The sequence below is a fragment of the Protopterus annectens genome, chromosome 10.part0 (assembly GCF_019279795.1).
Source record: "Protopterus annectens isolate FY-2018-M chromosome 10.part0, PAN1.0, whole genome shotgun sequence".
NCBI lineage: Eukaryota > Metazoa > Chordata > Ceratodontiformes > Protopteridae > Protopterus > Protopterus annectens.
This window is the reverse complement of record NC_056744.1, coordinates 1,553,124,986-1,553,151,874: the sequence shown is the minus strand read 5'-3', so window position 1 is coordinate 1,553,151,874 and position 26,889 is coordinate 1,553,124,986. Positions and strand designations below refer to the sequence as shown.

The following is a 26,889-nucleotide window of genomic DNA, read 5'->3' as shown; positions in this document are numbered from 1 at the left end:
ATGAATAATTAGAGATGTTACTGTGGACAAGCACCTTGCGGAAAAAATGGAATAGCCTTTAAAGTTAATAAAAGAGTTAAAAGAGTGCCAAAATCAGTACTCAGTTACCACTCAAAAGTGATAGAATGATCTCAGTCAGAAAAGGCAAGCCATTAAACATTACAGCAATACAAACTTATGCTCAAACTACAGACGTTGAAGAGGAGGAATTCAACCAGTTTTATGAGGACTTTTGTATCATTTTATGGAAATACCACCTACAAAAAAAGATATTAACAGTTATCATAGGTAACTGGAAGGCTACAGTTGGAAGTCAAAGTACAACTAGAATGATGGACAAGTTTGGCCTTGAAGCATGAAGTGAAGAAGGACATACACTGGTGGAATTGTGCTAAGATAATTCACTAGTCATTGCAAGCACTATCTTTCAAGAGCTAACAGACAATGTTTACACCAGATGATCAGTACTAGAAACAGATTCACCTATATACTCAGTAGCCAGAGGGGGAGGAGCTCTACAAAGTCAGCAAAAACAAGACCTGGAGCTGAATGAGGGTCAGCCAGTTTCTATTCAATAAGTTTAAAATTAACTACAAAAAACAAGAAAAGCATTAAAGCCAAGCCAAGCTCAAAGATATTGTAAGTGATTATGTTGTACTGGTGAAGAACAGATATAACGATTTAGACCTTGCTGATGTAGCTCCTGAAACAGAACAGAAAGACGTCTGTGATGCTGATCAGGAGGTCGTAAAAACAATTCCAAAAAGGTTAAGGCAAAATCATAGTTTGTGGAGGCTTTACAGCTAGTTGAGGAAAGCAGACAAAAAGGCAAATTAGTTAAGTAAAAATATATACCAAACAATGCACGGTTTCAGAAAACATCAAGAAGAGATATGTATAACTCCATAAAAGAAAAGCGAAAATAACTGGGTAAAGACAGTACAATGGAAATGACATGAGAGCTCAAGAAAACTAATGATGTTAAGTGAAACATCCTACTGAAAATGGGCATGATAAAAACAAAGATCAGGGGGGACTACCAGAAGGACAAGATATTTCTTATATACGATTTTATAAAGTCTCTGCTATGTATATGTGTTTTCCTACAATTGTAGCCTTATCTGTAATGTTTTTTTTTAATTGTAACATTGAATGATTGTTCTCAGTCATTTAACATATAACCTTGTGGAGCTTTTCTCCCTGGGCCTCCACTGAAAAAGGATCTCTCCCTGTTGGACTTTCCCAGTCAACAAAAATAAATAAATAAATATAAGAAATTGGGCTGAAATATAAAGAATACTTATAAAAGAAGGACCTTAACATCACTGGTACCTGTGAGGGTAAAATTTAATAGGCTCTTGAAAGCATTGCCAGTAACACAGCTGTATGATTTATGAAATTCCAGATGAATTGTTTAAATCGTGCAAAATGATCATATAACAGTGTTGCCTGGAATTTGCCAGTGACTTTGAAAAACACAACAGTGTCCATTGAATTGGAAAAATTCAATTTACATTTGAATCCCAAAAAAATGGCAATGTTAGATTGTACTATTATCAACCAGTTGTGTTTGTTTCACATGCAAGGATATGCCAAACACACAGTAAAGCCACGTTTCAGCAATATATGGATAGACAACTGCCAGATTAATAAGTTGTTTTTTGGAAGGGATAGATGCACCAGACATCAAATTGCCAACATCTATTGTATAATAAAAAAACATCAAGAATAAAATATTTATATCTGCTTTAATACTCACTCAAAAACCTTTGAGTCTGTGGATCATAACAAGTTGTGTCAAGGTCTTAGAGAAATGGGGGTACCGGGCAATTTATTTTCCCCCAGAGAAATCTGTATGCAGAGGAAGAAGTAACAACAGACCTGAATACTGAATAACTGACTAGTTCAAGGCTGGGAAACAATTGTGATGAGGCTGTATACTGTCATCCTACTTGTTTAATTTATATGCTAAATACATTATGTCAAATGACTGGTTAGAGCTATCAGATGCTAGAATAGAAATTGCCAAGAAAAATATTAGCAGTCTGATGATGACACAACATTAGGAAGAGCTGAACAGCCTGGGTGGAAGTGCAAAATACAGAAGCGCCTTGCAATTCAACATCATAAAGATGAAACAAAATTCAATTGTCTAGCCCAGTCATTTGTTTGTTTGTTTTTTCAAATAGGAAAGAAGTGAACAAACTGACAGATTTTATTTTGTTGGACTCAAAGATCTCTGTAAATGGCAACTGCAACCATATCATTAAAACAAGTTCCTTTCTTAGGAGAAAGGCTATGGTAAACCAAGATATTAAATAACAAAGGCATCACACTGGCAGTAAAAATCTGTATAGTTAAAGCTTTTGGTTTTCTCATTAATAACATATGGCTTTAAGGGATGGACTATAAGTAAAGTTGTGCATCAAGAATTATGCTTTTGAACTGCGGTGCTGAAAGAAACTTTTAAGAATTCTCTGACTACAAGAAGAACAAATCAGTTTAAACTCAAACTGATTCACTAGAATGTCTGACAGCAAAACTAGAATTTTTAGGTCACATAATGCAATGAAAGGATTAACCAGAGAACACTCTGATGATTGAAAATACTGAAGACAAAAGAGGAAGGAGACATCAAAGGCTAAAACAGATATTCAGCAAACTGAAGTAATGAATATGAATTTGCAAGAATTTAAAGAAGCAGCTGTTGATAAACAGTTCTGGCGTGCTAAAGTCCTTGAGGTCACAAATAGTTAGACTGAACTTCATGAAAAAACAACGTTGAAGGTATCAGTAGTAAATAAGATACTGGAAATAAAGTCTCATGGAAACTTGTTGTAAAGGTTGATAATTTCTAGGAATATAAAAGAATGCATGGATATCATGTGGAGTTTAAATATTCCAAGAATATTTTAACAGTTATATTTACGTGGAAGAGTAACTTTGAAATACATTATCCTAAAAGAGCTCCTGTTTGCAGGAATGAAAAATGAATCTATGGAGAGTGACACATAAATAATACTAAAAAAGTCATGAATAAATAGAGTGATAAGATTTGTCACTTACTGCTTTTGGTTTCTGAAAAAAGTGCTAAGTACATGAAAACAGAGTTATGAGTTGAGTCAATAAGCCCAGTAAATACCTTAATGTGTAAGAGTGCAGCAGATGCATCATTATGTCTTACAAGCAATAACACATAACAGACCAAATTATTTGCATAATTTAAAGAATACAAATCAGAAATGTAACTAATGTTATATGTAACCCCTACTGAAAAAAAAAGGGAAATCGGATGTTGGAAAACACCTTACAAGTGTATACATATATCATAAATACACTGCATTGATGTTGAAAATACCACAAACTATGGCCATGTGGCTTGGAGAAATGAATTACTGATAGCAACAACAGCCCCCTCATAATTTTTAGTTTTTCCTGTATCACTGGTTCCTTCCAACAATGACGTCTGTATGTGACATTTATAGAATTAATTCTGTACATTGCATTACTCATTTCTTCCATTCTGAGGTTTCTCATACATGTAACTATTGCTTAATTATGAGGGCCTTGTGTCTCAAACCTCAGATTACATGGTCTCCTATTACCAAAGCCTGCTGGGATTTGGAACTGCCTGGTGAATTTTCTTTCTCAGATGTTGGTGTTAAAGAACATTGTGTTTTCCTGCATGTTATTATTTTCTGAGGGCAAACATTATTTGGAGATACTAGATCTGAATCTTTATTAACCATGCAAATCTTTTGTTTACCCACATGTGCTTTCCTCCTCCTTTTGTTGTTTTTGTTTGTTTATTTATTTATTTATTTATTGCAAGCATTTTATAATTCTTCCCATCACTAACACTTGCTAATGATGACTTCCTCAGAAACCAATAAACAACTCAGTTTGTGTTGCAGATTTAAATATGGATGGAATAAACACTGTTTGCAATGAGCCAGGAATTTCAATTGCACTTGTAACTTGGCTCTGTGTCTTAATCCAGTATTTTTTTAAGCCAGCCTGAACTGATGTAACAGAGGCAGCTCTACAAATTGCATTAATCTTGCATGATTTTATAAGGTACTGACACTTGTTACACAGACGGCAAAATAATCTCTTTATCATTTATACAGATATTACAACTAGTACACTGTATAATTATGAATATATAGACTATATAGAATAATGCATATATAGAAGATGTAGATGATATTTTATAATTGGCACACATTAAAGCTTTTCAGTTACTTGTAATGACATTCTACCATTACCTGGATTGTCTAGAAACTTGCTACATCAAGCTAGCACATTAAAAGTGTAATGAGGTGGCATTGTTTTGTTAGATATTAGTTATATCTGTGAATGGTTATGCAATAAGCAACATTATTTTTTTGAAGATTAGTTACATTTATGATATACAGCCAACAAAATATTGATAAACAGTTTATCAAGTCTTGGAGCATTTTTAGAGTCACCTCTGATTAATCAATATTTATAAAATGAAAGACAACAATATTAGAATGATCATGAGTAATGTGATGAACTTGAATAATAGTGGACTAGATTTACACTGTAGAACAGCTGATGACAGTTACAACATAGCCATTGTCACTGAATATTAGTAAAGTCCTCGGAACATGTCAGTGTGATTATTAGATTTTAAAGGGAAGACAAGCATTCAAGTAATAATTAATAGTTGTGTCTTAGGTTAAGGATATGAATCATTTGCAATACCGGGAAAAGCCAAGATGCTTGGAGTAAGTATAATTAATTATGGGTCAACATAGAGGAGATATTTTGGCTTTTACCAAGTTCTAAATTAGACAAGGAAGCAGCCGAGAACTTCATAAAATAACTTGTGACACACTTTAATGGAAAATAACCAGCACTGACACAGGATATGAATGTACCAACTAATTTCTGGGATGCACTGCCATCTATTAATTGTATAGATAACAGGCTCCTATAAATTTTGATCAAGTCAGGATTCAAGCAAATGACTAATAACCTTACAAGAGAACATAGTATTCTAGACATCATGGGTCAATAATAATAACAATATAGTGTTGACATGTATGAGACGCCCTGAAATAAGAAATTCTGACCATGTTTAGCATAAGCTTGAAGAACCCATCAAACCTAATAAGTTGACACAAAATAAGCAATGGTATAAGAAAGTCTACCAAGGTGATTACATGGCAGTAAATGAACTTCATAAGTGGGATAAGTATGAAAACATGCCTACCTTAAAGCTACAGGAAAGCTTTATATGCTTTTACCAGGAACTTGATTCTTTAATAAGTGTATATATTCCAACTAACAATATGGTGAAGTGGCCTATAAGCTATAACCTTGGTAGAATAAGTCAAGCCTGGAAAGAAAAAAATCATGGTTTTTGCATAGAATGGCTGTATATAATAAAATAATTTAAAAATCAGTCTATAAATACCTTAGACTTATTTGCAGGGGATTCTTCAGTTAACATAATTCTTGCATACAAAGACATCCATGTTACTGAGATATTCAGCAATGCAATCGTTGGTGTGAGTAGTAAAAAAATATCCACTTACTTTTCATCTCATACATCTGCAATTATACCCAACGCTATTGGCAATGAATGTCCTACTTCAGAATTTTTATAGTATAAATTATTGTATAATTCCACATTTTACATATCTTTTCCAGCAAAACAATTCCAAAATAAGTTTTAAAAACATGGAAAACTATTATTATGCCAGTAGCCAAATAAGGTGTACACTGTAATCTGATAAAACTTGGAGTAATTTCATTCCGATGCCAGCATCTTTCTCTCTACAGAGCTATTGTAGGTACTCATGCCTCACAAATCTTATAATTTGTTATGCTGATACAATGGAAGTTTTGGATAGTGGATTGGCAATACATGAAATTCATCTTGTTTTTATAGGTTCAAAGGTTCCTTGGTGTCTATTAAGCTACCGACCACAAGGGTCTTCTTAAGTCTTATCATGCATCCCAAATCTCTGACAAGTTCTGGTACCTTTGATAAGTGTAAGCAGGGCTTGGGAGATGAAACATTTACAAGCAGGGGCCTGGGAGATGAACCCATTTACAGCTGGCTGTGCCCATTAGAGACATAGGTGCCAAACCATGGATGAATTTCCTGCTACACATCCAATTGTCCAAGTTACACTTGAATTAGGTTAGGGAGAAACTCTGCTTCACATGGAAAGGGAGACTGTTCCAGAGAAGGGGCAGTCTCTCGGATATGTACCTGTCTCACCAGTAAGTCCTATTTATATTGCAGGCAAGGTTTAGTCTTTAGAATAGGTAACTCTGGTGCTGTTTGTTTTGTGGATATGTAGGAGTTCCATCAGAATGGGGTCTGATAATGCCTTACATGCCAGACATAGATCTCCCCTCAACAGCCTGTAGGAGACAAAATACAGAGATAGTGCCTTGAGGTGGTCTGCACAGGACATGTTACTTACACCCTGTATTCTTTTAATGAGGAACTTCTGTGGATATTCCACTTGTTAACTATGCCTGGTTAGGTACATACCAAAGAGTGCATTCTACTCAATGATAGGTCTGAGGAATGCCAAATACATTGAAATAATGACTTCCTTGAACCTAGATATCATACTTTTGTTTATAAGTTGCACAACATAGAATGATTTCCTCACTACTGTAGACATGTGATGGTCAAAGGCTGGATTACTGTCTAGGTGTGTTCCAAAGTCACTGACTACTGAGTCAGCTCTTAAGGGTGTGTGGTTAATATTATGGTTATCAGGGGTGGATGACTTCCCAAAGGATACTATTATGTATTTCTTGGCATTTAGTTTTAGTCCATGACTCTGACACCAGTTATTTGTCTATGTCAGCCCTTCCTGGAGAAGCCAGAGGTCCATGACATTGGCCTCGACGTCAGAGAAGTAAATGCCAAAAAGGAGTGGTCCCAGGATTGATCCCTGAGGGACTACACTTGTGACTTACCTCTTTGTAAAGGAGGACGCCTCAATTCTAACTTCCTGGGTTCTATCTGTGAGACAGCTGGCTATTCACTAGGTGGCATAAGGGTTTGTATCTAGCCTGTTGAGGTTGTCAACAATGCCTGAGTGGGGCATTGTGTCAAATGCCTTGGCTAGGTCAAGGTAGGCAGCGTGAACCATTTTGCTCTCATTCATTGCTTTGGTGACTTTCTCAAGGAAGTCCACCTGGCTGAGAAGACATGACTTGCCTTTGACAAAACCAAATTGGGCTGGTTCCAGTGTCTGGAGGTTTCTTATGTCATTATTGATCATTTACATGATAATTATCTCTATGGCTTTGCATATGAGACAAGTAAGATTTATGGGTCTGTAGTTTCCTGGGTCTGTAGATGGCCCACTTTTTGTAGAGACTGTTGTTGTTCTCCATTAATGAGGCACAAAGCCAGCTTTGAGGCTACAGTTAAATAGTAGTTCCAGAGGGCCTGGCAGGTAATTTTGTATGCTATTTAAAAGTCATCCTAGGATGTTGTCTGGGTCCACTGATGTAGTGTTCTTGGCCTTAGAGAGAGAGAGAGCATTAATGACCTGTTCCCTAGTGATAGCAGTGTTATATTTGACTGTATTACCTGAGGGAAGGTTGAGGGGTGAGAGAGGATTAAAGATGGAGTTGAATCTGTCAGCCAGGAGGTTTGCTATATCTTCTGGCTCAGTATAGGCGGCTCCGTTAACAAGAAATCTGCATACAATTGTGTATTGCCTTTAAGGTTGCAGCCATAGCTAATGAATGCCTTGTGTTTGTCCTTGTTCTGAGATGCCAAATTTACCTCAGATTTGGCTTTGGTAAACTTTATTTGTCCTCTGTGTTGTTTGTTTAGTTTGATGAGAGTGCTTTTATCCTGCTGGATGCTGCATCTCCTATTTTTGATTTGTTACAAAGGCATTTGACACTGTCCTCCCTCTGGCTGCAGTCAATACTTTAACCATTCAATATGTGAAATTGTAGATAATGGAATGGATAAAAAAATGGAATAGCAATCAAACAAGCAGAGTTAGGGTTAAAAACATGATGTCATCAGAGAAGACTACATGCCAAAACTAACAAGAATATTTGATAAGTTTGAAAATGATGCTTGATTGTTTCTTTTAACAATAGTAGCAATCAGTATGTTCATGGTTAACATATGGTAAACAAACAGCAGTCTTCTTCTTTCAGCTTTTCCTGGTTAGAGGTTGCCACAGCGGATCACCTGTCTGCTCATGATTGGCAGTGGAGTTTTTTTTACAGTGTCGAGTTGCCAGCCCAATGCCCAACCTTCCACAGAAGGCACACACATGTACACACTCACACCTAGGGTCAATTTATAGTGTCCAATCCACCTACAGCATATCTTTGGGATGAAACAAACAGCAGTATTATTTAATAATTATTTAATATAGAAAAATACTGCACATATGATGTATATAATTACTTTAGATATTTAGATATAGTTAGGTTTCATTGATTTTAAAATAAAATGTAAAGTTGGAAAAGGAACTATAATAGCTTAACATTATTAACTATAAGTAAAGAGTTGTGATTGCATTTTGAATTAAGTAATGTGAATGTTTTATTTTATCTCAACTAATAAACACATTTAAAAAAATAAAATAAATGACTGCATTACAAAGCTGTGCTGCAAGGATCAGCACTGGAGCCTATTCTTCTTAATGTCTTATGTCAACATTTAAATGAAGAATAGCCCAAAAATCAAATAAACAGAGAAAATGACAGAAGGCAGTGGCTCCAAAAGACAAAAAGCACAATGCTCCACAAAAAATAGCGTATAAAACTTTTAATCACCGCTTTCATCGACTGACTTCCTCAGAATACTTCCAACAAGAAAAACACACCCTTAAATACACATTCAAACTAATTAGTAATTAATCAATTACTGGTTAAAACAATGTTAAATACTACAAGCATTCATTTTAAAAAAGACAAAAATAAATCATGATGTTTGTCAATACATAACTTCCTATATTTTAAAAAACATTTTACATTTATTGTTTCGTTTAAGCCAGGCGGTTGGTCTGCTTTCAACTTAATCTGCCATAAGGTCTCTCTTTGTTCAAGATAATTCTTGAAGTCACCAGCCCTTAAATCCTGTTTACAAACCTCCACAACTGAAAAAACAAATTTCTTAAAATTAAAACAAGTTGTGGAATGTTTAAATAAGGCATCGTTAGAATCTTTTGTCTTTATATTGTATATATGCTCTTTAATACGTGTCCCCAAACTCCTGGTGGTCATGCCCACATAGAATGCGGGACAAGCTGTACACAGGGCAATATAAACAACACCAGGGGTGTTGCAAGTAATATACCCTGGAACCTCCAAGGTTTTTTCTACAGTGGTAACTGAAATAAATGAACCTGTTGAAATATATTTACAGATTTTACAATTATGGCAGCAAAACATTCCTTTTTTAACTATGTTAACTTTCCTGGTAGAGACCTTATCATGTTCTAGCAGTTTTTTTATGTTATAGTTGTTTCGAAAAATAAAATTTGGTTTTTTACCAACCACTTCAATTATATCATCATTTCCCTGTATAATTCTCCAATTTTTTTTCTAAAACAGCCTTGATACGACTAGCATCCGTATTCATGGCCAAAAAGCAGACTAATCCAGGGTCAATAGAACTAGACTTAACCTTATTGACAATGTCTGTCTGTGATTTATTTAAAATAGCTGGATAGTCTGTTTGATATTTATTTAGAATCTCATTTCCACTGTCAGTCACTAACTTCTCATCATATCCCCTATTCACAAAGAGAGACGCTATGAAAATAAATTCCTGTATTAAATCCTCATGTCTACTAGTCATCCGACAAGCTCTAATAAATTGGCCTCTAGGGATGTTTTTAACTGTGTGTTTTGGATTATTGCTTTGATAGTGTAGATAGCTATTTGTAAATGTTTGTTTCCGAAAAATCTTACTATGAAATCTGTTGTCACTATCATCCCACCAAAGACATACATCCAGAAAATTAATGTTTAAACCAATGTTGCCTTTAGTGAATTTCAAGTAACTAGATGATAAATTAACGTCTTTGAAAAATTCGTCCACTGTGTCGTTGTTTCCTTCTATCATAAAAATTAAATCATCTATAAATCTGGAATAGAATACAATTTTAAATTTACTACTAAGTAGAGGCATCTGTTCGGTTTCCCACCATGCCATCACTGTATTAGCGTAAGCTGGTGCAGCCGGGGAGCCCATGGCTACCCCTCTGATCTGTTGGAAATATTGATTTTTAAATAGAAAATAATTATTTTCTAGTACAATTTCCAAAAAATTACAAATAGTTGATATTGTGTTGTTGGAAAAAACATTACTTTTTAGTAAATAGCACCGTACAGCTTCTACACCTTCATCATGGGGTATACAAGTGTACAATGACACAACGTCTAGGGTAAAAATAATGTGTTTTTTAGAGCTGAAAATTCCTTTCTCTTGAAAATTCCTTAGCTTTTCTAAAAAATGCCAAGAATCTTTGACATAGGAATCACAACCAGATATTAATGGCCCTAAACAAGCATCTAAAACTAAGGAAATTCCTTCAGTGATAGAATGAGGGGCAGAAACTATGGGATGAAAAGGGGGGTCAATTAACTGTTTATGTGTTTTGGGTATTCCAAAAAAACCCCTATTTTAGGATACTCAACTACACAGAAATTATATAATTCAATACTAATATCACCTGACATTAATGCTTCATAAAGATGGTAATTAATGAAGCGAAATAAAAAATTAAGCTTATTTCCTGCCTTTCTTGTTAAGTGGTACAGACTATTTAAGCCCTTCTGTGTTTGAGGGAAGCCTTCTAGCTTGTTTTTTCTTGTAACTAGCCAGTTTTCTAGTTTCAGCACTCAAATCTGTTTCTTTGATCTCAGCACTTGTTCAGAAAAAAATTTCATCTGCTTTTACTGTACTTGTGTTTTTACCTACTTCTTTTTACTTTTGCATCATCTTAAAATACTCAATTGTATTTATTACTGCTTGGTGTAACTCATTCTAAGCCTTTTGGTTTAAACACTTGGGCTTCGGACCAGTTAGTTGTTTTGCACTGAGAGGTTTGTGGTCTGCACTGTTGTGGCAGAACAGGTAGCTTACATCCTTCTAGGTTGAGAACTGCTGATTGAGGGCTCAGTGTCTGTTATTCTAAAAGTGTATTAATTCTGGTTTAAGCACTTGGGCTTTCAAGCCAGTTATTTTACATTAAGAGGGTTCGTGGTCTGCACTCTTGTGGGAGGAGAGGCTGGACTCTGCCCTTCTGAGCTGGGAATTTCTGGTTAAAGGCTTATAGTGCATGCATATCTGAACTGTTTCTTACTGAAGTTGGTGCGCCTTGTTTGCTGTGGCATAGACTGGATCTAGCTTTGTTTGTGTAACTTGAGCACTAATCCAGACATTCTCTAAAGTATTCAATGGTATTTATTACTGCTTGGTTGTAACTTGATTAAAGTGTAGCTATCATTCAAGTCTTTTGGATTAAGCACTTGGGCTTCAGACCAGTTGTTTTACATTAGGAAGGTTTGTGGCAAGCACTGTGGTGGCAGGACAGGCAGCTTTCATCCTTCTAAGTTGGGAACTGCTGATTGAGAGCCCAGTGTCCAAGTGTATTAGTTCTGGTTTAGGCACTTGGGCTTCAGGCCAGTTATTTTACATTAAGAAGGTTCGTGGACTGCACTCTTGTGGGAGAAGAGGCTGGACTCTGCCCTTCTGAGCTGGGAATTTTCTGGTTAAAGGTTTATAGTGCCTGAATATTTGAACTGTATCTTACTGAAATTGGTTCACCTTGTTTGCTCTATCATAGACTAGATCCAGGCCTACTGAATCTAGCTTTGTTTATATACTTGTTGTTTGTTTGCTTGTTATTTCCCTGGAAGCTAATTCACCTTCTGTGGATCACTAGTGATATCTGCATTGCTTACTGTACTTATTTCCTTGTTTCACTTGAAAGAAAGTTACTGTTTGTCGTTTTGCATTTAGTTACTTGTATCACATTGCACTCAAGTTACCTAGCACTTGCTCACTAAAGCAATTATATAAGTCAGCACTAAAAATTAAAAGCACTACACCCTCACTCCCCACTGGCCCTTGTTTAATATTATTCTAGCATGTCCAAAGGTCAGTTGTCAATCTCCTCTCCGGTCCAGCTGGTGAATCTGGGAATCTTGAGGCAATGTTATAACTGCCTCATGTACACAGACAACCCTCTCCTCCTCCCACATAACACAAATACTAGAGATGCAGCTATTTAGCCAAACTGGAGGCTGAGCTCTCTCAACTCAGGACTGGCAAGACCAGACAGGAGGAGAAGGCAACTACACACACCACAAAACCAGCCTCACATAATGCTACCACTCCACTGAATCAAACACATAAACACACAAAGACATACTCGGAGGCTCTGAGTAAAATTTACCTAAACAGCAGAGGCCTCCAAAGCAGACACCCAAACAACTGCTACCTCAAGACACCCCAAAAGCAACACATAAACCACAAAAGCAGAAAGCAGTCACAGCCCTCAAATACAACACCAAACATACTTGTCATAGGTGACTCCATAGTCAGACACACTGACGTCCCACTCACCAGGCTGAACAAGGAGAGGGTCACAGTAAGCTGCCACAGCAAGTACAAATATGACACAGTCATTGTCCATGCTGGTGTACTGCATGAAAAGAGACATAGAGGAGCTCTCTGATTATGTAGCCCAGGCAGGTATGACCCTAACCCTGAGCAGTATCCTTCCTTCACCAAGAATGATGCCACAATATAGAGACAAGATGATCAGCTTTAACAATTGGCTTAATGTCTGGTGTCATTCAAAGGGGATCCAGTGTCTGTCTGCCTGGGATGACATGCTTGACAAGCCACGGCTTGCACCTGTCACCCTGGGATTCCGGATATTGGCTAAGGCTCTTGCCACCCCATAGTGCCTTTTTAGGCAAGGCTCAAATTCTAAACCTACCACCCTAGAAAACAAAAATGGGAAGAAATTGAGGGTAATGCTGCTCAATGCCAGAAGTCTAAATCTCAAAATGGACGCACTTCTCAGTATGGAGAACATCGATGTCTGTGCTGTAACTGAAACCTGGTTCAAGGCTCCTGAGAGCACCCGGCACTATTAGGTTTGCCCCAAAACCCGGACCACTCCACAAAAGGAGGGTGTATCCATATTCATAAAGGATACTCACACCTCCAGGTTGGTCCATCCAGGTGCAACTAACAATAGGCAAAACTGCTCTACAAATTGTAGCATGCTACAGGCCACCCTCTCAAACTCAGGAACCCCACACAGCCTTCCTGAAGACACTGGAGGGTATAAATGTATCTCCAAACACCATCATATTGGGTGACTTCAACTACAATATAGACTGGGAACATTACTCAAGCCCTAACTTTCTAGCCCAACGGTTCCTGGAGTTCATAAATTCAAATGCCATGGAACAGCTAGTCACTGTTCCCACGAGAGGAGAAAATATACTAGATCTCATTGTCACAAACATGGGGACAAAATGCTCCACACCGAAGTATATCCCTCATTGGTGAGATCTGATCATAAACTAATCTCACTGGAAATCCACATCCCCCCCACCCCAAACAAAAGACCATAGTGAAGAATTTCTCTACAGCAAACTTCACACTACTCAAGAGTGGTGTGTTATCCTTCAATGCCCCTGAGTCAGAGGAAACCACAACCAAGCCCTTACAAATGCCTTCTATGAACACCTCCAGGACTGCATGGATCAGGCAATCCCAAATAAAACCAAGACTCTTTCCACAAAGGGCAAACGTCCAGTCTGGTGGACCCCAGCCATTAACAAACTTTACAATAAGAGGAGAAAGCTATTACATGATAGAACAAAATCCATAAAAGGGAAGTCACCCCTGATCATTATTAGTAAAAAATTACGTGCACTCATAAAATCAACTAAGGCCAATTTTGAGAGAAAAATTGCCATGGATTCAAAGGACAATCATAAGGCCTTTTTCAGCTATGTTAGGAACCTGGGTGGAAACTCACAGATATGCTCAGAATTAGTCCAAAATGATACAAAAATCACTGAACCCACAGACATTGCCAACATACTGGCAGACAGGTTCAGTGCAAACTTCACCCCTAAAGGAGAGATAACTATCCCAGCCGAGTGTAGCCTCCCGGACATCTCAAATGCCAGGTGAAAGCTGCTCTCTCTAAAGCTAAAAACACAGCATCAATGGGACCGGATGGTGTCCCCGGCTGTGTGCTACATGAGCTAAATGAGGAATTAAACCCGCACATAAGGCAGCTGTTTAATCTCAGCCTTACCACAGGATACGTGCCCAAGGAGTGGCGACGGCAACTGTGGTCCCACTCCACAAAGGTGGGACCCTGGTATTAACAAGTCTAGTCTGCAAAGCTATGGAGAGGATCATAATGGAGCTCATAAACAAAGATATAGGGGACTTGCAGACATTGGACCCGACCCAGTTTGGCTTTGTCAAGGGAAGATCATGCCTTTTGAACTTGGTCGACTTCTTGAAATAGTCACCAAGGCCATTGATGAGGGAAAGGCAGTCCATACAGCCTACCTTGACCTTGCAAACACAATACCCATTGTAGAAAAACTTACCAGCTTAAATGTAAACCCATATGTCACAAGATGGGTTGCAAACTGGCTTAAGGACAGAACCCACAGGGTTAGAGTTGCTGGCGCTGTGTCAGACTCCAAGCCGGTCACAAGTGGTGTCCCACAGGGCTCGGTCCTTATTGTTTGGCATCTACTTCAGAAGTACAGGCCAACATGACAAAGTTTGCAGATGACTGCAAACTGGGCCATAGTGGAAAGTGCATCGGACACTGATATCCTTCAGAAGGGACTCACGGAAACAGATAGCTGGTGCCAGAGCCATGGCCTGAAGTTAAACGCCAAAAATGTATAAAAAACAAGGTAACCCCAAGCTACCATATAGGTGGCAATCCACTAAGCACAGAAGAGGTTATCAGGGACCTGGGGACCCAGGTTGACAGTGGCCTTTCTTTGACACTCACATTGCTAAAGTGGTTAGAAAGACCTTCTACATTGCCCACCTGATCATGAAGGGATTCACATCCAGATCTAGTGAGGTCATTGTTCCCCTGTACTCTTCACTTATCAGACCAATGATCGAGTACAATGCCCCATTCGGGATGTATCTCACCCGACATCTGCAGCAATTGGAGAGACCCCAAAAGTTCCTCACCAAAAGGATAAAGGGACTCCAAAATCTGTCATATGCTGCCAGATTGAAGAAACTCCAGCTCTATTCAGTCGGCTCAGAGGTGACATGTGCCTGACATACAAGGCCATGTCCAACCCGGAATTAATGGACATGCTCCACCTCAAAAAATCCAAATCCACCAAAACCACTAGAGGATATAAATAGGACGTGCTGGAGGGATAGATTTATCACTCAGAGACTCCCTATGCTGTGGAATAAAATCCCGGTCCATGTGAGGCAGAGCACCTCGCTGACTCTGTTCAAGAGAAATCTAGACCTGTGGATGGGAGAATCATCTCTGGGTCACTGCTGGACAGAGGCACAACAAACTAATGGGCACAGTATTTTTCATACTAGGCTTATAAATGCCTTAGGGCAGATAGCCTAGTATAAACCTATGAACCTATGAACCTATGAAATGATTTATAAATGTCAGAAATAGTAACTTCTTTATATTCATTTAAATTCTTCAAAATGTTTAACATGTTGACTTCATAAACATCCTGCTCCATGATGACAATATTGGAGCCTTTATCACTTTTCATAAATCTATAATCTCCTGCTAAGGCTCTAAGATTTTCTAATGCTGTCCTTTCAGATTTTGTAAGGTTATCAGTAAAATAATTTTTGGTGTTAAACAATTTACTAATATCAGCAATACACAATTCTTCAAAAACTTTTATCGTGTGGTGTAGTTTAGGAGTATAGCATGAAGGTTTAATTAAGCTATTGTTGGTAGATTGTAAACCATGCATCACATATGTTAAATTAATTTTTCTAGTAAATTTTTTTATATCTACTACCATTTTACTGTAGCTACCCCTACTGCTTGGTACAAAATTCAAGCCGTATTTTAACACATTTATTTCACTGTCACTAAAAGTGTGTTTAGATAAATTAATGACATTGAAACATTCGTTAAATTTATTTAAATTTCGTCCTCTGACGAGTTGGACCCCAAAAAAGTCTTACTACGTGTCAAAACAGTACTCTTGCTGGTGTTACTATGATTGTTAACCGGTAATTTTTTATTTTGTGCAACCTCTTTACTTGTAGTGTTAAGTTTGGAAATACCATTGTTTTCTTTCCTTTTATTGCGAACACCTTCATCACTGCTGACACCAGTTGGTTCGTTATCTAAAACAATATCAATTTCATCATTGTCAAACACTACATTACCTTGATAGGTATCATGTATTAAACATTCAGTATTAACATCTCTTTCTAAATTAAAAGCTGCACCTGTATTATAATTTACATGTGAAGCCGAGGCTTTCTCATAACTAAAATGTTTGTCAGAAATAGATACTGTTTGTTTTTTATATTTGTTTTCATTTCCATTGTAAACACGTGAATTAACAGCAAAATTATCATAAGCCTTTTTACTTTTATAGGCGACAATGTCCCGGTTTAATTTTTGTTGCTTTCTGTTTGTTATGTCAAGAGAATGCTGTTGTACCTCTTTGGTAACTCGTTGAAAGAATGTCCGGTAGTTCTCTTCACTAGAACTATCACTTAACTGTCTCTCAAGGTCAATGATTTCATTTTTCAAAAACCCCATCTTTTGTTTGTTATTTTCTATTAACAGTTTAAGAAAATTTAAGCCGGCATCATTGAAGAAAGCAACTAAGGTGTTAAACATTGTGCTCCCCAAACTAACGCCGTTTGGGCATTTGAAAAATCTCAAGCCTTTCGGCACTATGCCGAGTTCAATACAGTACTTGAAATAACAATTTTCCAAATGAAGCGACCTGTACCTTTTTAACAGCTTAGTCAAATTTTCCTGTTCACCACTCGATAGCTCTTGATGGAATGGTTCAGAACGTTGTCGTGAAGAAAGAAAAGGATTTTCTTCTTGGTTTAGTAACTGCTGACAACCCATGATTTTCTTATCACGAGCGGAAAATGGCAAACGTCTCTTTGCTTCTCATTCGTGTAGTGTAACTTTGTTCTGGGTGGGACTTCCGACCTCAATCACGGTTTCAAGTTCCTGTTCAAACCCCATGGGACTGGAGACCTGGACAACATTATCGGACCCGTTAGATCTAGCCAACAAGGTTTTTAGAGATCCACGGATGTCTATTAAAATCTTAGAGCCTTAGCAGGAGATTATAGATTTATGAAAAGTGATAAAGGCTCCAATATTGTCATCATGGAGCAGGATGTTTATGAAGTCAACATGTTAAACATTTTGAAGAATTTAAATGAATATAAAGAAGTTACTATTTCTGACATTTATAAATCATTTCGCTTCATTAATTACCATCTTTATGAAGCATTAATGTCAGGTGATATTAGTATTGAATTATATAATTTCTGTGTAGTTGAGTATCCTAAAATAGGGTTTTTTTTTGGAATACCCAAAACACATAAACAGTTAATTGACCCCCCTTTTCGTCCCATAGTTTCTGCCCCTCATTCTATCACTGAAGGAATTTCCTTAGTTTTAGATGCTTGTTTAGGGCCATTAATATCTGGTTGTGATTACTATGTCAAAGATTCTTGGCATTTTTTAGAAAAGCTAAGGAATTTTCAAGAGAAAGGAATTTTCAGCTCTAAAAAACACATTATTTTTACCCTAGACGTTGTGTCATTGTACACTTGTATACCCCATGATGAAGGTGTAGAAGCTGTACGGTGCTATTTACTAAAAAGTAATGTTTTTTCCAACAACACAATATCAACTATTTGTAATTTTTTGGAAATTGTACTAGAAAATAATTATTTTCTATTTAAAAATCAATATTTCCAACAGATCAGAGGGGTAGCCATGGGCTCCCCGGCTGCACCAGCTTACGCTAATACAGTGATGGCATGGTGGGAAACCGAACAGATGCCTCTACTTAGTAGTAAATTTAAAATTGTATTCTATTCCAGATTTATAGATGATTTAATTTTTATGATAGAAGGAAACAACGACACAGTGGACGAATTTTTCAAAGACGTTAATTTATCATCTAGTTACTTGAAATTTACTAAAGGCAACATTGGTTTAAACATTAATTTTTTGGATGTATGTCTTTGGTGGGATGATAGTGACAACAGATTTCATAGTAAGATTTTTCGGAAACAAACATTTACAAATAGCTATCTACACTATCAAAGCAATAATCCAAAACACACAGTTAAAAACATCCCTAGAGGCCAATTTATTAGAGCTTGTCGGATGACTAGTAGACATGAGGATTTAATACAGGAATTTATTTTCATAGCGTCTCTCTTTGTGAATAGGGGATATGATGAGAAGTTAGTGACTGACAGTGGAAATGAGATTCTAAATAAATATCAAACAGACTATCCAGCTATTTTAAATAAATCACAGACAGACATTGTCAATAAGGTTAAGTCTAGTTCTATTGACCCTGGATTAGTCTGCTTTTTGGCCATGAATACGGATGCTAGTCGTATCAAGGCTGTTTTAGAAAAAAATTGGAGAATTATACAGGGAAATGATGATATAATTGAAGTGGTTGGTAAAAAAACAAATTTTATTTTTCGAAACAACTATAACATAAAAAAACTGCTAGAACATGATAAGGTCTCTACCAGGAAAGTTAACATAGTTAAAAAAGGAATGTTTTGCTGCCATAATTGTAAAATCTGTAGATATATTTCAACAGGTTCATTTATTTCAGTTACCACTGTAGAAAAAACCTTGGAGGTTCCAGGGTATATTACTTGCAACACCCCTGGTGTTGTTTATATTGCCCTGTGTACAGCTTGTCCCGCATTCTATGTGGGCATGACCACCAGGAGTTTGGGGACACGTATTAAAGAGCATATATACAATATAAAGACAAAAGATTCTAACAGTGCCTTATTTAAACATTCCACAACTTGTTTTAATTTTAAGAAATTTGTTTTTTTCAGTTGTGGAGGTTTGTAAACAGGATTTAAGGGCTGGTGACTTCAAGAATTATCTTGAACAAAGAGAGACCTTATGGCAGATTAAGTTGAAAGCAGACCAACCGCCTGGCTTAAACAAAACAATAAATGTAAAATGTTTTTTAAAATATAGGAAGTTATGTATTGACAAACATCATGATTTATTTTTGTCTTTTTTAAAATGAATGCTTGTAGTATTTAACATTGTTTTAACCAGTAATTGATTAATTACTAATTAGTTTGAATGTGTATTTAAGGGTGTGTTTTTCTTGTTGGAAGTATTCTGAGGAAGTCAGTCGATGAAAGCGGTGATTAAAAGTTTTATACGCTATTTTTTGTGGAGCATTGTGCTTTTTGTCTTTTGGAGCCACTGCCTTCTGTCATTTTCTCTGTTTATCTTATGTCAACATGTTTGAGTAAGGATAGCATCTGAGTCAGCAAATCTGCTGATGACATCAAAGGGGAAACATCATTAACCAAACTGAGGGAACAGGAAAAAAAATTAAAGGATATTTAGACTCCTTATCATGCTGGGTAACAGCAAATGGAATTTCTTTTAATATAAAACATGTGGTGTTGTACCTCCAGCACCTGGAAAATGAACAAATAGCATGCTACAAAAGATTTTCCACTATTTCTATTAACTGGTAAAAACCAACACATATAGACACTAAAAAAGCAACGAAGGTGCTGGAGAACAAAAACGAAAGGCTTTAATAACGTGAAGCACTTTTTGTCCAGTACAGTGACTGGACTTCATCAGACAAATAACAAAGATACTACATATCCTTTTATACTCAATTAAGACCATGTGGTTAACAAATAACGTAAATTAATCAATCAATTAGTCATTGTTAAATACTACGTTCTACTAAGCAGCCTTAAAAATATATACCTAAAAACATACATGTGAAGCAGTGTCGAATCTCTAAACAACAAACATTTACAATAATTTCTTACTTTAAAATTATATACATAAGGAGATATATAAATATAAATGTAAATAGGTAAATAAATATATCCTGAGATTCAAAATACATTCATAAAGCATTCCTATGTGTGTGTGTGTGTGTGTGTGTGTGTGTGTGTGTGTGTGTGTGTGTGTGTGTATATATATATATATATATATATATATATATATATATATATACATATATAAAATTCATATATGTATAAACCAATTAATTATAATATAAGAACACTCTTTCACTATACTGTAATTGTTAAAATCACTTAAATAATCTAAATTCAACTTCATTTCATACATTAAAACAAATTACTAAGTCTAAAAGCGAGTACTATAACCTTGTTAACAAGTTACTAAATCAAGGGCAAGTCTGTAACCCCAGAAAAATTCTACAAAATGCAACAGAACGTATCACTAAGTTAAATTACCACCATCTTTTTAAACTCCTCAATTTCAAAAAACAGGAGATAGAACAAGTTTCATTCAAACCTGGGTAATGGTAGGAGTTAAGCCTAAATTGCCACAAAAGTTCAAGTTTTTCTAACAACCAATTACTAGGGCCACCCCTTAATTGGTGTACAACTTGGTCTATTATTCTAAAGTTAAAACTATGTGAAGGGTAGTTATTAATATGTCTAGCTAAAGCATTTTCAATTTTATTTTTCCTAATAGCATATAAATGTTCATAAACACGTTCTTTAAATTTTCTCTCAATCTTCCCTACATAGTAAACTGGGCAGCTGGAACACTGAGCTAAATAAACCACCATTTTAGTATTAAAATTAAACCTTTTCTTTATTGAATATGTGGTTCCTTCTAAAGAAAATTTCTGGTCAGTGGCTATGAATCTGCAAATATTGCAAGACTCACACTTATACATGCCCGGATTACTGACTTCCATGGGAATCGGTTTCTCTAATAGTTGTTTTAAATTATTTCCTTTCCTAAAAATTATTTTCGGGGTAAGCCCCACTTTATCCATAATAGACTTATCGTTAGTTAAAAAAACTCCAGTTTTTCATGACAGTCTTCCTAATCACTACTGCATCAAGACTGAAAGTCGCAATAAAACTAATGTTGTATTTATTAACATTAGCTGAGGCTACATCCAAAGTATTTACTAAATCATCCACATTAACATTATGAATGCCTTCTCTAAATGGATTTGTTAGGGTCAATAATCCATCTGGTAAACCTAAAATTGGTTTATAAATACCTACTGACCATTTCTGTGTAACTTCAATCAATAAGTCCTGGACAAGTGGTTTAGGATGACCTCTCATAAGGAACATTTGGGTAAGAAGTACACATTCAGCCTGATAGTCACAATCCTTCATGACCATCCTGGCTGCTCAGACAAACTGACCTTTAATAACCAAGCGTTTTTGGTTAAATGGATGCAGACTTGAAAAATGGAGGAACGTATTATAATACGTTTCTTTCCTATAAATCAGGGCTGTATAACAACCCAAATTTACATCTTTCTTCAATAATACATCCGAATAGGAAATACTCTCAACCTCAAAGTTACTAGTGAAGGTTATGAAATCAATGCTTTCATTAAAATCCTGCAAAATGGCCTTAGCTATATGTTCATCTCCATCTAATAAGATGAAGATATCATCTAGAAATGGGTATAGTAAGAACAATGCTGCTGTCAAAGGAAAAATTAACTTCAAAATGATCAGTACATGGCAGGTTCAGGTTAGGGCACTTTAATCTTGCAGCAAGGAGACAAAAACGTGCTAATACAGAGTTTGTCTAACTAAAATCAGGAAGTAAGGTCATATTTATACATTTTCTAACAAGACATTGCCTACCAAGCTGACGTAACAGATCACAAGTTTTAACATCATTACTTCATAGCAGCTGTTTGTCCATGATTTTCTGCTTGCACTATCAATTTTATGAAAAACTTCCTAAGAAAAACAACGTGGCCTTGGTGACCACCGGTTAGATACAGCTTCCCACTATGTTATGTTACCATTCAAGGTACTATAGCTAATTCGAGCACAAAGCAAGTACAGATTCTTCAAGCAGTCTTTTGTTTCATGTATGTCTTCTTTTCCGCAGCTGTGCATGTTCTCATAACATGAACAGAGCTGATTGTTCATATTCAATCATATTATAGAAAACAGTATTGTTCTATTCATACCCTATTCATTCATTTTCCTGACCTAGCAGATAATCATCTGCTTCTCAGTACATTTCCAAAAGGCATAAACATGAATTTTGCTGTGCTAGCAAATACTAGGTCAGGGTGCATCTTGCAGTTTCAGAAAGCATACTGCAGTTTGAAAAATCATCTTATAATTTCATACAGAATTAAGCTGTACATAAAATAGAATGAAATGTGTTAACTCTTTTAGCTTCTAATAAGCACTAAACATATATTAATACATGTTTTTCTAACATTTCCCCCCCTGTTAATACTTTTTATTCTATTTTCAAAAGCATAAACAGTTTGCTTCTTCTCCTAAACTCTTCCATTTCGGATTTGCAGTTAAGAGAGTCACTCAGTTTAAACTTATAAAAGCATTTCAGTTTTCAACAACTCTTCAATTTCAGTACTTTGATATAAAGTCTCAGAAACTGATATGTCTATAAAATCTTTGATTAACTTTTTCATGCAGGAAATACCACAACAAATGCATGCTCCTAATAGGAGTAATCCCACACAAATGGCAATCAGGATGTTCATTAGGATGGAACCCCACCCCCCAAACAAATTCTGGAAAAAGTCCGTCAGAGGGTTTGGGCCTGGTTTGGTCATGGCCGATACTTGCTGGATCACCTCAAGATGGTCGTTTATCTCATGCTGGTTGTCAGGAATATACGAACAGCATTCTTCTTTGATTAAAGTACACGTATCACCTCTTGCCGCTAGGGTGAAGTCGAGAGCCATGCGGTTTTGAAGCACCACAGTTCTCATAGCGTTTAGTTCATCAGTCATTAATTTGAGAGCAGAAAAAGTTGCATTGCTCATAACTTTGAGAAGTTTGAACAGTTTTCTCAGCTCCCAAATTGATTTCACTGTGCCATATGCAGGGGCTATGCCTGCCCATGATATAATAGTGTCACTCAAGTCCATGTGTGTCAGTTTATCTTTGTTTTTCATGGAATTATGGTTTCTCCATCCTGCTTTGATTCATCCCACTGGATTCTCAGGTTTCTTGATTGGATTTCCAGGTTTACTGCTGACCTCTCTTTCGAATTTTCCCTTGAGGCAAAGCTGCAGTGTGTCGTATGGCCAGAACCAGGTAACCCAAAAAACAACTGCCGGACCAATTCTCAGGTAGCCATTTGTATGCCTTTTTCCCACAAACAAAATAACAATTCTCTACTTTAGTATTGATATATGCTTGCCCTGCATGAAACATTTTCTTATCAATGATAGAAAGTTGCTTCAAAAGAACAGGATTCTGCTGTATTTCACTAACAGTTTTTTGCATTTTCTCAATATATGAGTCATAGTTTGTATCACAAATAGTTTCTGCCTTATTAGCCTTGATATAACATTTATAAGAAATAGTCACATTGCAATTGCTCCAACCCACCTGAATAGTGTCATTTTATAAAAACATACAATTCCTTTTTGTGTAACAGGTAGGTACAATGCTATTTTGTCTTATGATTTTACAGGTGTAGTATCAACAATCAAATTTTCCCAGGTCTCATTGACCCCTAGGGGGACAGCAGTCATTAATAATCCCTCGTATGCTGTTGGTATAGCTGTACAAATCCAGCAGTTCGAAACATTAAAAGTCTCAGCATACACATATTTAATTGCTTGGTAAGTGTTAAAGTTTGGGTGCCAGTCTATGAGTAACGCATCACGTTTGTTCAGTTCAACTCGTGTGGCTAAAAAAAGGAAAGGCCACAGCAAAAAGATTATTGTTACCAGTATAGCTAACAGGATGATCATGCAATTTTTCTGAGGTTGTTCTGCATCCCTGTTTACTCTATACCTGGTCATTTTGTTCTCGTTGTATAACAGTAACAAGGTTTTTGTCCAGTTCAAAGTTCTTGACCAGTTTGCAGTGCGTCAAATGGATCCAGGAACACACGTTCTGCTATCTTGACCGCAGTGGGTGTTGCCAGCAAAACTTGGTATGGTCCCTCCCACTTTGGAGAACTCCAATTTCTTTTCTTCACGACCTTCACCCAGATCCACGATCCTGGTTGTACTACTGCTTCCGATGGTCTGGTCTGTTCTTTATCTGAAACAGAATTTAACTGCAGAAGTTGTTTGCTATTCAGAAGTCTCCTCATATACTCTGCAAGTGAACTGTCAGCCTCCTGGTCTGCAGGCATGAGAGGTTTCCACTGAGGTATATAATATGCCCTCCCAAACAGTGTTTCAAAAGGAGTTAACCCCTTTGCATTTGGAACAGTTCTCATGCTCAACAGTGCCAGAGGCAGACTGCACCCAGTTCTTCTGTCTCACTAATCAATTTCTTAAGCTTATTTTTTAAGAACCCCATTATGCCTCTATACTAATCCTGCAGATTGGGGGTGGTATGCACAATGGTTTTTCAAGGAAATCCCGAAATAACGGCTTAATTGTTGTATGGTTTGATTTACAAAGTGTGTGCCATTGTCACTATAGATCTTTTCCGGTATGCCAAATCTAGGAATAATTTCTTTAACGAGGATTTTTGCAACAGTAGCTGCATCTGGATTTTTGGTCAGAAAAGCTTCCACCCATTTGGAAAACATATCTATAATGACAAGACAGTACTTTTTATTTTCGCATTTGTTTAGTTCTATGAAATCCATGCAGATAGTATGGAATGGGTACGGTGGTGTAGGGAAACTCCCTTGCTTAGGCTTCAGTGCCCCCTGTGCATGATGCCTGTTACAAACATGGCATGCTGCACAAAAATTTTTTGTGTAGTTTGTAAATCCATACGTTGTAAACACTCGATTCACTAACTGTACCATCTCCCCTGTTGAGACACTGCCCATGGCTCAACAAAGCTGCATATCTAAACAAGTTAGACGGCAAAATTGGTTTTCTTTCTTTGGAGATGTACAGCCCTTTCTCAAGAATTGCTCCTCGTTTTATCCATTTTTGTTTTTCTACATTTGTAGTAAGTGTCTGCATTGTTTTTAACATTTCTAAATCTAAAATCTCAGAAGGTTGTAATTCCTCACTCAAAAGAAATACTTCTGAAGCTGAAGCTGCCTGCTTTGCAGCTGTATCAGCTCTCGCATTACCTTTTGAAATCCTGTCCTGTTGCTTGGTATGAGCTACGCATTTACAAATAGCTACTTTCTGAGGTAACTGAATAGATTCTAACAAATCTAAAATAAATTGTGCATGATTAATCGGTTTACCAGTAGATGTTATCATTCCTCTATTTTTCCACTGTTGCGCAAAAACATGTACAGTAGAAAAAGCATACTGGCTGTCAGTAAAAATGTTCACACATTTACCCTTTGCCAAGGTACATGCCCTTGTCAAAGCAATCAATTCTGCTGCTTGTGCAGATAAGTTGTGTGGTAAAGACTTTACTTCTAAAATCTCAGTATCAGAAACTACTGCATACCCTACCAGATTCTGTCCTGTAGGACCCTTTTTGCACAAGCCGTCCACATAGTATGTCACCTCGGCATCATCCAAGGGAAGATCCGTGAAATCTTTTCTAGGCAGTGTCTTTTGCTCAGTCTCCTGCAGGCAGCAGTGTGGTTTGCCATCTGCAGGGGATGGGAGCAAGGTTGACGGATTCAAAGTTGTGCATCGTTCAGTTGTCATATGAGCTTGGCTCAGCAGTATAGTCAGACAGGAAAGATGCCTAGCAGGAGAAAGATATGCCACTTTCTCTTGCAGTAAAATAATCGCGACTGCATGAGGCACTCTCAATGTGAGAGGGTGGAACAACACTACTGAGGCTGAAGCCTGTACTGCCATTGCAGCTGCGACTACTGCTTGTACACAGTGGAGCAAGGATCGCGCCACTGGGTCTAGTTGTGATGAATAGTAAGCTATGGGGTGTTGTTTGTCCCCATGTTGCTGTGTTAACACTGATGTCATATAGCCTTGCTTACAATCTACAGTTTGGAAAAATCGTTTATGATAGTTCGGTAACCCTAAAACTAATGAGGATGCTATCAGTTGTTTTAATTTGCAGAAAGCTGATTCTGCTTCTGGTGTCCATTGTAACGAATCTTGTGCTGCCATAGGCTTCTTGTATATTAAGTTGGTCAGTGGAGCAGACTCCAAGGCATAGTTTGGAATCCAACTCCGACAAGAATTAGTCGTACCTAGGAAGGACATCATTTCCTTCTTGGTAGTCGGTTTGGGTGCTTGTAATATTGCTGTTTTCCTGTCTTCATCTAATATTCTGCCTTCTTTGGATATTACATATCCCATATATTTAACCTGTTTTTTCCAAAGCTGCAGTTTGTTTTTGTTTACTTTGTGTCCTTGAGTGGCTAGAAATTGTAATAATGCAATGGTATCTTCTCTGCATTCTTGCTGGGTGGGGGCTGCCAGCAGAATGTCATCTACATAAAGTAAAATCTGGCTGCCTTTCTGTGGGATAAATCCCACCAAGTTACTTGCCATTTCCTGTGCGAATATTGTTGGGCTCTCACAATATCCCTGTGGTAGTCGCGTGTATTTATACCTTTTTCCCTGAAATGCAAATGCAAACCAATGTTGGCTGTCATGGTGTATCGGTATTAAGAAAAACGCATTGCTAATATCTACCACAGAAAAATACTTCTGTTGAGGCTTCAAATCATTTAATAAGGTGTGTGGATCTGG

At 36.9% G+C, this 26,889-nt stretch overlaps 1 protein-coding gene across 1 annotated transcript in view; it reads right to left on the bottom strand.

Annotated features, from left to right (window-relative positions):
• The window catches only part of LOC122814337 (zinc-binding protein A33-like), a 333,543-nt gene that overhangs the window by 1,522 nt on the left and 305,132 nt on the right, over positions 1–26,889 (bottom strand). The gene's annotated exons all lie outside the window — the stretch shown is intronic.